At 39.3% G+C, this 14,764-nt stretch overlaps 2 long non-coding RNA genes across 3 annotated transcripts in view; both read left to right on the top strand.

Moving 5' to 3' along the window:
* Positions 1–14,764, top strand: part of LOC120405688 — a 94,903-nt gene that overhangs the window by 33,741 nt on the left and 46,398 nt on the right. The gene's annotated exons all lie outside the window — the stretch shown is intronic.
* LOC120405689 lies at positions 2,283–7,526 on the top strand. The gene is made up of 4 exons (XR_005598774.1): positions 2,283–2,356; positions 2,758–2,887; positions 3,657–3,848; positions 6,957–7,526. It is a non-coding gene; the product is annotated as an uncharacterized LOC120405689 (long non-coding RNA).

The raw sequence follows: 14,764 nt of genomic DNA, 5'->3' as shown, positions 1-14,764 counted from the left end.
TGCACAAGGGGATTGCACCAGTATAAGGAAGACACTTAAAACAGTTGGCCAGTAGGATGTAGTATTAGCATAGGTGCTGGAACTAGGGGTACTGGGGCTGCTGCATCCCCTGGCTTGAAATGGTTTCCATTATATACAGGGTTTATAGATGGGTTCAATGAGTCTATAAAAATTGCTCCAGCACCCCCTGATTATTAGGCTCTTGCATCAAATTCATGTCTATTTCCTAATGATATGTAATGATCTAGGGGAAGCAAATGTAGAGAGTGGAGGGCTTATTTAATCAGGTTGATGATAGTAGCTTGTTTTAGGCTGATCCATATTCTACAAAATGTAGATATTTTAAGGTAGCCATTAAGTACTGCCACAGAATTTTCAAAAGCCGTAGATGACTGTTGCCTTTGACTAAACAGTTTATTACATGCCCTTGGTTTGACTTCTGACAAAGATTGTGAATTCTTACAGGGATGATCAGACTCAAGTTGATGGTGTGAAACACCAGACATAAACAAAAGAAACACAATGTTTCATTGATGTTCTAGATCTCTTCCCAGAAATAACAGAGAATTTATGCAATGTAACTACTGTGATGTTTTTACTGGAAAGTAATTGTATTAAATGAATGATTCACATTCACATAATCTCTTAAATATGGCAATATTGATTTTTGTTGGACTGACTGATTTGACTGTTGTGGCATAGACTCCATTCTTTACAAATAACTCCTACTAGCTCATTCAGGGATCCTGTCTGATCTCACAAACTAAGCATAGCCAGGCCAGATTAGTACTCTATCAGGAAACCTAACCTGGAACACACAGGACGCTGTAGAGAGAGATGCTGGTGTTTCAGCAGGTGGCATTTTCCCTGCAGTCTCTAGCATGCTGTGTTGCTGGAAGTGTTTTCTTTCAGAAGAGATGTAAAACCAAGTTTCTGACAATTTGTGGACACTAACGACCTGTGGCCCCTTTCTTAAAAGAAAAAGTGCTAGAGAAGTTGACTGACATAAATTCCACCTCAAGTAATTGCTGTACATTCTTCCTACCTAAAATCCATTCAGCTTCAATTGATACAGTATTCCATATTCCTATCCTAAATGGTTGTGTAGTGTTGCTGTGTACTGTTAAAAGGTTGCCTTGTTTCACCCCAGGTATGGTTGCATTTCAGTACTGAAGCGATCTTCGTATATTTGTTACTTCAGAGGAGTTGTGTGAAGTTATAGCTAAATGTGTGTAAGTATTCTGAGGCCTATTGAATAAAAGGTACTGTAGAAGTACAAAGTATTAGCTATTAAGAGTGCCACTTACTGAGTCACTACTAAAATTTTCTGTGGCAACTAGGTTTTCCTGGGAGGTCTCCTATCTACAATTACTGATCAGTCATGACTCTGCTTAGGGAAGGTTTGAGAAGATCATAACATAAAGTGTTAAGACTTATTTAAAAGCTCTTTAGCTTTCATGCTAACACTCTCTCTTCCTGTAAAGCTGTAATGATTAACCTGTTAGTACAGGCATTCACTTCAGACTTCCATTGGCACTCAGTGTGATCCACTAGAAGTCAGATATAAAAGGATGTCTGTAGCAACTATTCAGTGTGAATGCATAAATGTCTGGTCAGCCTATGTAATAACTTGCATTGTGGACTGAGGGTAATAAACAGTGGAATAAAAGTTATAGGGCAGAGATAGTATAGCTGTATGGGTAGCCATAAGACAAACTGCTTCACACATACAATGTCCTAGGAAGAACAGAGGACACTGCAGGATGTGGCACCTGCCTAATCATGAGCTGAGAGTACAGTGGCCCAAAGAAGGCAAACTCATAATTATATCTCAGTCAGTGCTACATCCTAAGCAGTGGGGTTTTTTTCTGCCTTTTTTTGTTGAGAATGTTATTAATATTACAAAATTTTTAATCACAAAAGCAATGTCTGCCACTGAAATATTTTCATCTATTAGGTTCCTAAATACCTTGAAGGATCTGGGCCTATCTGCCTCTTTAGTATCCCAACTTCACCATTTAGGTACCACTGATCTTTTCAGAACTGTCATTCAGCTGCCTCATAACCCTCTGGGCACCTAAGTTTCTGCATTTGAAAAGCTGCCTAAGCACTAATGCCACCCACAGCTAACAAGGTACTTGGAGCCTTAGCTCAAGTTGACATTTCCAGAGGCTCCAAAGGAGGATTCTCAGATTAGACAAGGGAACATCTATCTTGTCAGCTGGCCCTAATACCATAGCTTTGCTCTGAGTGTGCCTAAATCCTGCCATACCCTGTGGCAGGAGGATTTGGATGCAGGCCATCAATGTTGGGGATCAGCAGAGCACCTGCACAAAAGGACACAGAGAAAAGAAGGGTGAGTGTGAGAGGAGTATTGAGCATGAGTGGGGAGGGGAGATTGTGTGTTGGTTGCTAGGTCGTGGGCTACCTAAATGGCTGACCTGGCCTACATGCCTAATTTGGGGGGCATGGTTCAGGGCACAGGATCCCAAGTGGAGGGTGGCACCTATTTCTGACCCATCAGCCACATGCACCAGGTCAGCAGCAAATGTCTACAATGCAATTTTACAGCCCAACTAACCTGACTCACCTGTCCTGGATCAGCTGTGAATGTTTAATTGCTGTGTAGACATACTCAGAGGGGCTAGGCAGTGCAACACTGAGTGGAGGAATGCCAAAGTTCCTTTGAAGATTTGGGCCCTAGTATTTAGCACAAATTTATAATAGCAATGCATTGCATGTAAAGCTCTCTTGCAGTGCCTCACCTGACTCATTCAGCAAAAGAGTAAAACAGTATTGGTGACAAAATCGAGATGCTCATCAGCAGAAGTGAGAGGGATTCAAAACTGGCTATCTAATAGGAATTTTGCAAAAAAAGAGTGATCTGGTAAGTATTGCTGTATTAATGTAAAATAAAATAAAAAGTTTCTCCTCCAAGCCTTACACTGGATGCACACAAGATAATTAGAGAACAATTGCAATGGAATATAGTTATGTAAGATAAAATAAGAATCCTGGTTGGGATATAGGTGTGTACAATAACTGGACTTCCCTTTCCTTACGGAGGGATATAAGAAACAAAATATCACCAGTAAACTCACAAATCTGGGAGACTATGGATTTTTTTTTCACGACTTTCAACAGCAGAATTGGGCCCTAAAACAACATCCATTCCTATACTATATAGGCATGGAGAAGAAGAGTGAACTATTATAGCTTATAGGTTGATGTCGCTATTAAAACTTATGGGTTTTTTTCTTCCTTCCATTTCATTTTCATGTCCTCTTTTGATCACATTTGGGATCTGGAAACTACAATAAGAATTTCCTGTGTTTGCTTCCTTCAGAGTCATTTTTAGTGCATTAGCTTGATCAATGATTAGGTTTTTGAAAGTTAATTGTGAAGCAATTGAGTGGAATGTAGAACTTAATGACATCCTGAGACATCAGAAAAAGCTCTTTAATTTCATCTTGGTCTGTTCTTTCTAATAAGAAATGGATAACAATTAAAAAAAATACTGGTTTGTGGGGGGGAGGGGGAGAATGTAAAGCTGAGAAACCACAACCTTAGCCAAAGAGCTATTAAGTCCTTGAATCGTACGGATCAGAATAAAAACAAGCTTTCTTCTTTAATACATATTTTTGTTCCTGGTATAGCCTCCTTCACCCACTGTGATTCCTATGTTTGTTGATGTGCAAGCTGTAGCAAATGACATTCAAAAACTGAAGACTTGGAATTTTTTTTTCCCACCTGGAATGAGAGGAACAAGAAGGGTCTGATAAAGAATATAGGTCATTTGCAGCATGGCTTCATGGAGCTCTTTCTTCATACAGGAGGATCTTATTTTGGTGAGCAAAGCTGAGGTTATAACTTAGGTGCAAATTTCTTATTGCACAGCTTCACTGCCAATGGCCTTATGTATACGGAACCCAGTTATTAAGCATATGGAAATGACCTATTTTCCAGTACAGCCACAGATACGTAAAACACAGTACCACTGTTACGCTTGTAAATTAGTTGTTTCTAGGTTTTAATTACTCCCCCAAAATCAGCATAATTACTCTAATCACCTAAAAACAAGTACATACTTATCTGTGACTATTATTATAATCTTTATCTAGAACACTTTGAAAGACCACGAACACCAGCCTAACCTGGATATCTGGAAATATACTAGAATAAATTATTGAACGATGAATTTGTTCAAACCTACAGGATAATAAGGTAACAAGTAATAGCCAACATGGATTTCTCAAACCAATCTAATTTCCTTCTTTGACACAATAACTAGCCTAATGGATAGGGGAAAGAAGTAAATGTGATGTATCTGGAATTTAATAAGGCTTTTGACACCGTCCCCTATGATATATTCATTAGAAAACTAGGAAATATAGTCTAGATGAAACAACTGTAAGGTGGTTAAAAAACCATAATTAAAGAGTAATTATCAATGGTTTGCTGTCAAACTGTGAGGATGTATCTGGTGGGATTCTGTAGGGGTTTGTTCTGGGTTGGTAATAGTAATATTTTATTTAATGACTTGAAAGATAGAGTAGAGATTACACTTAAAATCTGTGAAGACCACCATGCTGGGAGCGGTTGCAAGTACTTTGGAGGACAGGATTAGAGTTCACAGTGGTCTTGATAAATTTAAGAATTGGTCTGAAATCAATAAATTAAAGAGAAATGTAAAGTAATGAGCTTACGAAGAAAAAATTAATTGCATAAATACAAAATGGAGAACAACTGGATAGGCAGCGGTACTGCAGAAAAGGGGCTGGAAGTTATAGTGGATCACAAATTGAATATGAATAATAGTATAATACTTTTGCAAAAAAGGCAAATGTAGTTCTGGGATGTTTCAATAGGAGTGTCGTAAAAAGGGACAGTAATGCTTCCTTTCTTCCACTCTTCATTTGTCTTATTTGTTTAGAATGTAAACTCTTTTGGGGAGGGACATTCTATTTGTATGTATTACTTAATTTATGCATATTTTCATATTGTTGTAAGAAAGGAGTATAAACAAAACTCATGAGGGTGTGATGAAGTATACATATTTTAAAGACACTTGTTTGGGAAGGCTGTATAAATTAATAAGTGGTTCACCGCTTGTGAATAATGGGATAATCCCAAACTCGTTTCAACCACATTACCAACCCCAAGCATCCTAAAATCATGAATCAGGTCCCAGAAATAATGAAGTTATCCTAAGAACCATGAGATTTTAAAAACAACATCATGGGTTCTTTTTGCCTTCTGTTTTTTCAGCAATTAGGATTCTCATTTCTAAACTTCTTGTGTGTGCACGTGCACACACATACATGAGGGCCAGAGACTTACTTTCTTTTATAAAATGAAAGCTCAGATTCTCATATAATCACATGACTCTAGGAGCTGAGGTTTTAACAAACAAAAAAAATCCCCAAACAAAACATGAACATGGCAACACTGTCACATCAACATTATTTGTATAAGCCACACCGTCATGTATTCTACATTTCTATACCACTACTTGTGTTCTGCTTTACAAATGGAATACTACACATTCCCTTCCTTGAAGAGCTTGAAGTGTAGCAGTTAGACACCTAGGATGTGCATTAGCTGGCTCCTATTGCATGCTGCCAATGTAGGCGATGCTCTCTTGGAGGGCCATAGAAATAGTAGAATTGTAGGGCTGGAAGTAACCTTCTGAGGCCATCCAGTCCATTGCCCCCATACTGAGGCAGGATTAGATACCATCATAGACCATCTAACATGTAGGTTTTTAAGAACTATGATGGCGATTCCACAGCCTCCCTAGGTATCCTGTTCCAGTGTTTAACTAGCTTTCCAGTTAGAAATCTCCCTCGCTGAAGATTAAGTCAATTTCTTTCTGTCCTACCCTCAGTGAATATGAAGAACAGTTGATCACTGTCCTTTTTATAACCTTTTACATATTTGAAAACTGTTTTTCCTCTTTCCCCACTTAAGCCTCCTCTTCTCTAGACTAAACATGCCCAATTCTTTCAACCTTTCCTCATAGCTCATGTTTTCTAAACCACTTCCTTTTTGTTGCTGTACTCTGTCCAGTTAGTCCACAACTTCTGTAAAGTGTGGTGCCCAAAGCTGGATAAATTACTACAGCAGAGGCCTCACCAGTGCCAACTTGAGTGGAACAATTATCTCCCGTGTCTTACGATGCTTCTGTGTGTGTGAAGTCCTTAAAAATTGTGCCTACATATTAAAATTGACACTGGTTCTAGTAAAAAGTACTTAATTTAATATTTTCCCAATATGATCTCAGTGTTGTGGGTTAAAAAAAAAAAAGGTGCAGTTCATGGAAACATTCTCCATCTCCCTCTTAAAGATAAGGTTGGCTGCTACTTGCTCCATTTTATGCAAATTAGAGTTCCTCTAGTTCCTGGCTAGTCTTAGGTGGAGAAAAGTTTGGGCACTCTAACAAACCACTGTGCCTTTCCTTGCTCACGGATCACTTTTAAAATATAACATGAGCCTTGAAGCCATGAGAAATATAACAAACTTCATAGCTGCTAACCTGAAATATTTTTGGCACCAGCACATATGTCTTTCAAAACAATTCATGAATATTAGAAGAATATTTCCTTAGGAATGAAGCATCAGGCCATTTGAAGTGCTCAGGCTCCTCCATTCAGCTTTTCTGCTCCCACTAGAACACTGTCATTAGTTAAGTTTTGAACATCCTTTACGAACACAATTTATTTAGATATTCATCAGCACCGAAAGATTTTTCAAATTCCGTAAGTTGTTTCTGCACCCTATTAACATAGATGGAATGTTTTGGCTGGTATTGTTTCCCCTTGGATTTTCATAGCCTGGCTAGGCAGCAATTAGCAACAGCAGCCCGAGGGCTCACTGCATGTTCATTATGTGGAAATTAATTTAATCTCTTTTCCAGTTAGAAAAAAAGAAAACTTTTTATATCTGATTTCTCCCAGACTAGCCAGGAAACTGCTGGAACCAGAAGAGTGCCTCTGACATCCTAACCCAGCCAACTTTCTCACTAACTGTCCCCAAAAAAGGACAGTTTAAGACAGAGCACAAAACTACCAGCTGCCTCATAATGTTAGGCAACTTTCTCCTGCAGAAGATTGTATTAACAGTACTCATCAATCAATAATAGACTTAAGCTCTCTCCTCTGGCTTTTTATGGCAAAGCTGATTTTTTTTGCGTCTAGTTCAGTAAACATCGCCCAACCATCAGAACATCCATCAGCGAGACGGAAGGAAATCCAACCAAAATAGAGGGACCTTTTCTCACCTCCTCTCCCCACCCCCCAGCACTATTCTCCATGCCAGAGGGGACTAGAGTTTGCAAGCGCTATGTCAGAGGAACAGGATAACCGTTGTCATCTCCAGGCTTCCCTATTGCAATACACCATGTCGGGCTACTTTTGGGGGAAAAAGCTACTGATCATTCCTGCCTTTTACGTGGGTTAGGCTGATAAATGTCCAGCGAGGGTGAGCTGTCACCAGTAGGCAGAGGCTGTCCGTATACCGAGTTGGCAAATACACCTTGCAGTACAGTTGTGTTTGACATTTGACTCTTTTTTTACAACCTAAAGGGAAGGAGAAGGAAGAACAGAGAGAATGAGTCCTTTGCTTTTCTTATTGAAACTTTCCTCTGAGAATCTCAACACAGTTAATGAATTAAGCCTCCCACTACCATTGCACTGTACAATGTGGCATACTGGAATGTTCAGATGACGTTTAATCTACCACCCTGTTAGGTTCTCCAGATGCCACTATGCAGAGGCACCATTAAAATCTTTACAATTACTATTTGCAAGTTATTAGCATTACTACAGTATGTGACTTAGAAATATTTCACCTGTAACATTACTAGACCAAAGGCAAAACAGTAAATATTTTAATGGTAACCACTGTTACAAACATATGCACACTTTGCCTGTATGTGCCACAAACTTGCTCTGTCAACATTGTGTTATCAGGTACCATAGTGATGTGCACAGCATAATTTTTTTTATAAATAGATTGTTGTGTTGTTACTAGAATAAACCACCCAATTAAACACAAAACAGGCAACCTGAAATGAAAAAAATGCAGTAAATCTCTCACGGTTGTACACTGATCTGTGAATGAGCAGTAGAAGAAAGGGAGATCAAATGTGGGGCAGGAGAACACTAAGTGAAAACTAAGCTAACTCCAATATATTCTGCAAAAGTGGGTAACTAAGAGTACCCAGATTAATTTCCACACAGTCTTCCAGGGCCACGAGCTCTCTTCTGTTGCTTCTGCTGCTGAGAGGGGCTAACCAGAGGAAATGAAAAATCAGAGTTGAAAGCAACTTTAACAGCAGCTGAAATGTTATTTTTTGAATAACACAGAGAAACAACACTAGGTATGTAAAGAAAAACCTTATTGCTGATAAACAAAAGATTGTGTTTAAAATTAGAATGCAGGAACTGACTGTGATTGCAATCCATAGGAAGATATGGGTGGCACCGGTGCCTTTTATGACCCTGGATGCTTAAACCTAAACATTGGGTGAGGTGGAAAGAAGGCCTTGAGATATCAACAGCATTGCAGGCTATATACTATAGTTAGTATCTTCTGGTTTACTCACATGACAGACTTCACAGTGTACATGTCTGAAACACACTGCTGTCAAATAGATGTGAGTCTTGGGAGGTTTGTCTGAGTAAAGATTACAGTTTTGGTCTCCAAGTGCTTAGAATATTTTGTATTACTACGCCTCTATCCTGATATAATGCATTCGGCTATAACACAGTAAAGCAGTGCTCCGGGAGGGTGGAGCTGCACGCTCTGGTGGATCAAAGCAAGTTTGAGATAACGCGGTTTCACCTATAACGCAGTAAGATTTTTTTGGCTCCTGAGGACAGCATTATATCGGGGTAGAAGTGTATAAACCAGGAAACGCAAGACCTCTATTTGATCAGATTCATTCTGAAATGGTTTAAATAAAGCTTTTGGAGATTTAGTATACCCCTTTGAGGGTTTTCAGCAAAAACTCTGCACCATCCAAGGTACATCCATCAGTAGTATTTACACAACAGATGCTTAAAGACTATACTCCAGTCTTCCAATGCATTACAAAGATCTCAGACTGGTGCTTGAAGTTTAATACAGCATCTGCTACAACCAAGAAATAGGAGAATGAATTGAGATTAGAGTGCCAGAAACACCTTTGAATTCCTTTGCTTTTGTTGATTTGTATCACAACTAAATCTGTAAATAACTGATTTTTTTTTCAGTTTGCCGGCAATTCCCAAATACCAAATAAAAATTAATTTTATCAACCCAAAACACATTTTTTTTGAAAATGTTGGTAAATTAAAGGAGAGAAAAAAAAATCATTTGTTTCGCTTTTGAGCAGCTTTATTTACATTTTTATTTTTTATATAAAACTGAAGGAACTTTCAAAACCAAAATGAATAACATCAAAATGTTTCATTTTGGAAAATTTTGAAAGAAAACATTTTGATTTTTAATTTTGGGTTTTCAATGTAGAGAAACTGATAGAATTCAGCAAAATGTCTTGGTGTCACTGCATCTGCATTGCAGAAAAATGTCTCCGCTCTAATCACAATATTAACGTGACATTAAAAAACTATGCACTGAATGTTAACAAAGTCTGACAGCTAGAAACAGAACCATGTATTATGTGTCATGACAAAAACTAAGGAAATTAAAGATGTCAGAAGTAACTAAAAGCTCAAGCTTAGTTTTTATGAAAGTGCCAATTGTGGCTCCACAGTTAAGGTTGAGTTGCGTTTTGTTACGTCTGGGTAACCAGGTTAAGAATGGAGTTGCAGAGGTGAGACGGGACTGAATTTGACTGCAGAATCTTCAGCATTGGCACATGAGAAGTAAAGAACTCAGCTCCATTTTTTATTCCAAGTTGAGTTGCAGGGCTTGGCAAGTTAGGAAATATACCTTTTATTTCATAAATGAGCAAATTGGATCTGGAAATCGATAGACAGTAAATCTGGACCTCCTCAATGCCATTTTCTTTAGCCACTTCCCAGAGTATAACTGTACCTTAATAAGTGTTTGTGACCTAACCACTATGTAGACTGTGGCCTTTAAATGATAAAGGAAATATGGCTCCTGTTCTGATGAGTTATGTCTACTGTTCTTAAAGACAAAGGGCCACATTCTCCTCTGGTGTTGCTCTACTGACTTCAACAGAGTTACACCAACAGAATTGGGCTCAGAGAGAGAATGGCAGGATCCTGAAAGCAGCAATGTGCAGTAACCAACGCAAAGGAGGAGACGTGATGTCAGAGCGAGAGCTCCACAGTTGCAGTCTAAAAGGTTAGAACCTGCCTCTAGTGAAAGATTAAGATACAGTCTGTTGCCTCTTATAGCAGAGCTTACAATTTGATTTCCGTCCTTTGGGCTCTAACATTTAAAAAGTCAGCACTTGAGAGATTCATTCAGTTATTTCAGCCAAGTATCTATTTCTGAAAGCACTCCTGAGTGAGAAGAGGCAAAAGATCAAAGATGGCTGCCAAAGAAACAGTAAATAAATAAGATAGCATACATGCATATTATAATTCCAGATGAAAGCTATGTAAGAGCATGTTAAGATAACATGGTTCAGCACTCAAAAATCAGAAAATGCCAAAGCAGAGATTATCCCTTGTGCATAGAGTGACCAGATGTCCCGATTTTATAGGGACAGTCCGATATTCAGGGCTTTGTCTTATGAAGGCACCTATTTTCCCCCACCTCTGTCCCGATTTTTCACACTTGCTATCTGGTCGCTCTACTTGTGCATGTGCATTATGATAGTCTTTAATTACCTGATCACATGCTATACGTATTAGTATTACACACCATTTGATAACCTTAGATGAATATGTAGTATTTTATAATTTTTCATATTTTTAACTTGTACTGATTCATAATGATCAATTTAGGGGGAGATACTGAAAGCCATGACTTTTAATGGGAATTGAGCATTAAACTGCACCTCATGCCCTGAAAATTTCTGACTTTGATATGATAGGGTATCTTCTGTCTGAGCAGGGCCGGCTCCAGACCCCAGCGCACTAAGCGCACGCTTGGGGCAGCGTCCCGCAGGAGGGCGGCAGGTGGCTCTGGTGGACCCTCCACGGGCACGTCTGCAGGAGGTCCACCGGAGCCGCAGGACCGGCGACCGCCAGAGTGCCCCCCGTGGCGTGCCGCCCTGCTTGGGGCGCCGCAAATCCTAGATCCGCCCCTGTCTCTGAGGTATGTATTTTATTTAAGTTTGTAGGAAGAATAGGAAGAATGCTCTATTGTTCTATTTGAGAAAATGTGTGATCAAGATTGAATCACAATGCAAATACACAATTAGCAGTGGTAAGACTTCATGTGCAACTTTGACTGGGCATTTCCTAATTTTTGAGTGTTAAAAGGAAATTTCATGGAAAAAAAAGACTGGAGACTTTGCTTTCCTGGACTTCAAAACTCTGCTGGCATGCAAACCATTGTCAGTGACATGTAAATTCCATAGTCTGGAAAAAAATTTGACTGGACACCACTGAAAATCCTGGAGGTCCTAGGTGGGAGCCCTATTCCTGGGAACATTAGGATCCATACAGCTAGAGAGATGCATCAGAGCTTGGTTCCCTCCTACTCCCTTCCAAATTGCACAGCAACCCTCCCTAAACCCTTTATACAAGCCCCACAAAGGCCATTCCATTTTTGTGACTCTTAGTCCATGACCATGTGCAGCAGCCCAGACTCCTAAACTTTCTTCATGCAGGATGCCGGAGCTGAAACAAGATTCTTTTGGACACCAGGGCCAGCTCCAGCATTTTTGCCGCCCCAAGCAGTGGGGGGAAAAAAAAAAGAAAAAAAAAAAAAGCTGTGATCGGCAACACTTCAGCAGCAGGGAGTGAGGGACCCACTGCTGAAGAGCCGGACGTGCCGCCCCTTTCCGTTGGCTGCCCCAAGCACTGCTTGCTGCGCTGGTGCCTAGAGCCGGCCCTGTTGGCCACGCAAGCCCTCTCTCCCTTTTCACCATGCAGCTTAGTTAGTCAAGCACTGCAGTGTGCAGTGACGTTTTCCTTTAGGTGTGAAAGTTTAGTGAAAAAAACACTAAATGCAAGAGCAACGTGCAATTTTCAACTGAATCAAATCCAAACTAAGTTTCACTGGAACAGAGATGCATTCATCTTCTGTGTAGACAATTTCTATTTCCAATCCAGAGCTCAAGTATTTTTTTTTTTAATAATGGCAATTGCTAGGGGTATTACACTTCTGAAAACAAGGTCACTGATTTAGGTGCCTAAATATAGACTTAAAAGCCTAACGTTACATATCCATTTTTAAAGATATATCCTTTGTTTACGTAAGGCCTGAAGTATTGGATCCTGCAATCTAGTTTTTAATAGTATCTGTAGTTTATTTTGTGTGTTTATAGTATTCATTCTCCCTGCCATACTATCAATAAGGGGGATGGGATGAGAAAACTGTTACCTCAATGACTTCACTATTCTACACACAACTAACCTTTAAGTCTTGATGAACTAAAATCATACTAAATCACTGAAGACCACTTTGCTATATTTTTAACATTAAAACCAGGAATCAAATGCTTTACTTGTTTTATGGGTTTGTATTCTTTTGAATTTGAAAACTTTTACAGTGAATATTTTAAATTGATCAGAGATCCTGTAAACTGTGTCAGGAGTCAAGAGACAGTTTAAAGCAAAAGCTGGGTTCTTTAGATATGTGATTTATTTCTTGCTGATCAAGTCCCCATTTTGTCTGTTAATGTGAAATAGCTCAGTGGCCCATTAAAAGCAAACAAATATGTCATACTCAAAAAGAGAGGAAATGATTTTGGAGAAAAGTCCAAAAGTAACACAGAAATAGAAAAGTGATGAATTATCTGACAACTGCAGATACCCGATGACTGCAAGATGATAGAGGGAGAGATTAACAAAATAGAAGAGTAAGCTACACATTTAATCAAATGTCAGGACCTAATTGCAACAACTGGGAAGATAAATGCTGTATGCACAGAGTTGTGCCAAATGTAATTTACAAATGTCTCAATCAACTGGTCTCTATGGATAGAGAACCAGCTGAACTGACTTCAGAGAACTTCTGACGGCTCAATTGGCGCAAACTAGCTTACGATGCGTGTCAGAGATGGAGAGGTTTTATGGATGTTCTGAATGCGGGAAAGTGCACTGTTTTCATAGTAATGGTAGCTATTGACAGCAGGATGGCACAGAAAGGATACAGAAAGATGGTACCTAATGTAGAATGAAGGGATGTGAAAAATCCAATTGAGAACAATAGTTCAGCACACTGTAGATCCCATCTTGAAAATCTGGTCCTTTGAGTCTTGGTTACGATTCCCACAGTAACTATAACTAGGACCACTTGTGCATATATAATATTTTATATTGTTGCATATGCTATTTAACATATGTGCTCTGGGGACATACTATGGTGCTATTGGAATGATAACTTTCATTTTTCCTGCCTGTTTTCTTTGCACTAAATTCTTATGTTAATTGACTTCTGAAAATTGAATTTTCTTCTTTGTTTTACTAAACAAGCAATAGAGAGGGGAAAGTGAGTGAATTCACAGTGAAACACTGATATCCAAAGTATTTCAATGTATGTGATGAGATTCAAGGGAATACAAAGAAAACGGAAAGGTGCTGGCATAACCTGAGCCCTGTGCTCCCAGCACCCTGGGCAATTTCTGAAGCAGCCACAGCCTGTATGCCGCAGCTTCACTGCTATCATTGAGTGAGCTAGCTTTGATCTAGCTAGATCTTGCTGCTTTTGCCCTTTCTGGTTGCAGTGTAGTCATATCCTTTGTCTGAGAGTATCCTTGTATGACTGCTAAAATCTAGTTTCATGTGTGCTGAGCTTGTTTGTGCAGGGTACAGCATGATTTAAAAAGCCTGTACAAAATCTGAAATGGCTGATGGAGAGATTGGGGAAGGAGTTAGAATGAGCAGATTAAGCCATGCAATGCATCTTTTTTGTGCTTTGGTAACTCAAATAGAATTTTACTTGGGCTGAAAGCAAGCATGGTGAACTTCAGCCTACAGGGTTCAAGCAGTTCAAAATATAAGCTGAACTGGAACATAATTACCATCACTCTATACTGTAATGCTAACAGTTAAACTAAGAGGAACCTTATATTTATATACATTGGGATAGCAGGGCAATCCATGTACACCACAAACAGGGTGTTCCCTGAGAATTCTCATTCACATAAGATTAAAATGTTATTTCCAAGTCTTGTAAAGCTATTTGCTATAGATATAATAATAAAAATGTGTTTCCACACATACAGATATTACTATGACCGCTTTTGTTAGCAAACAGTTCAATAACTTTTTTAGAAAATGTAAGTTACTATAAGGTCCTTTTTTGTGGTGGTCTTTACCTTTTCCTTCCGTTGACATTCCCACCTCCCCTCACATTGTCTTCTGCATCACAAAAATCTATCCTCCCTACCAAATTAATTGGCTACCCACCCCTTAATTTCCCTTCCAGTATCCGTTCATGCACCTCTTCATGAGTTCATCTCCCATTCAAAGCACCCTGGCCAGGCCTGCCTCTCTCTTGCTGCTGGTGAAGCCAAACCTGTCAGGGTGTGTCTGCTTCCAATTCTGGAGTGAGGCCACAAGGGAGATGAGCTAGATGATGGGAAACCCCTTGCAGACCAAGAAGGAGAAGACTCTTTCTAGCTGCCCCCGCCCCTTTTAAAATCGTATCTGCCATGCTGTAGGCTCTTGGG

The sequence above is a fragment of the Mauremys reevesii genome, linkage group 5, assembly GCF_016161935.1.
Source record: "Mauremys reevesii isolate NIE-2019 linkage group 5, ASM1616193v1, whole genome shotgun sequence".
Lineage (NCBI taxonomy): Eukaryota > Metazoa > Chordata > Testudines > Geoemydidae > Mauremys > Mauremys reevesii.
Note: the sequence above shows the minus strand (reverse complement) of the source record. Positions and strands in the feature narration are given on the sequence as shown.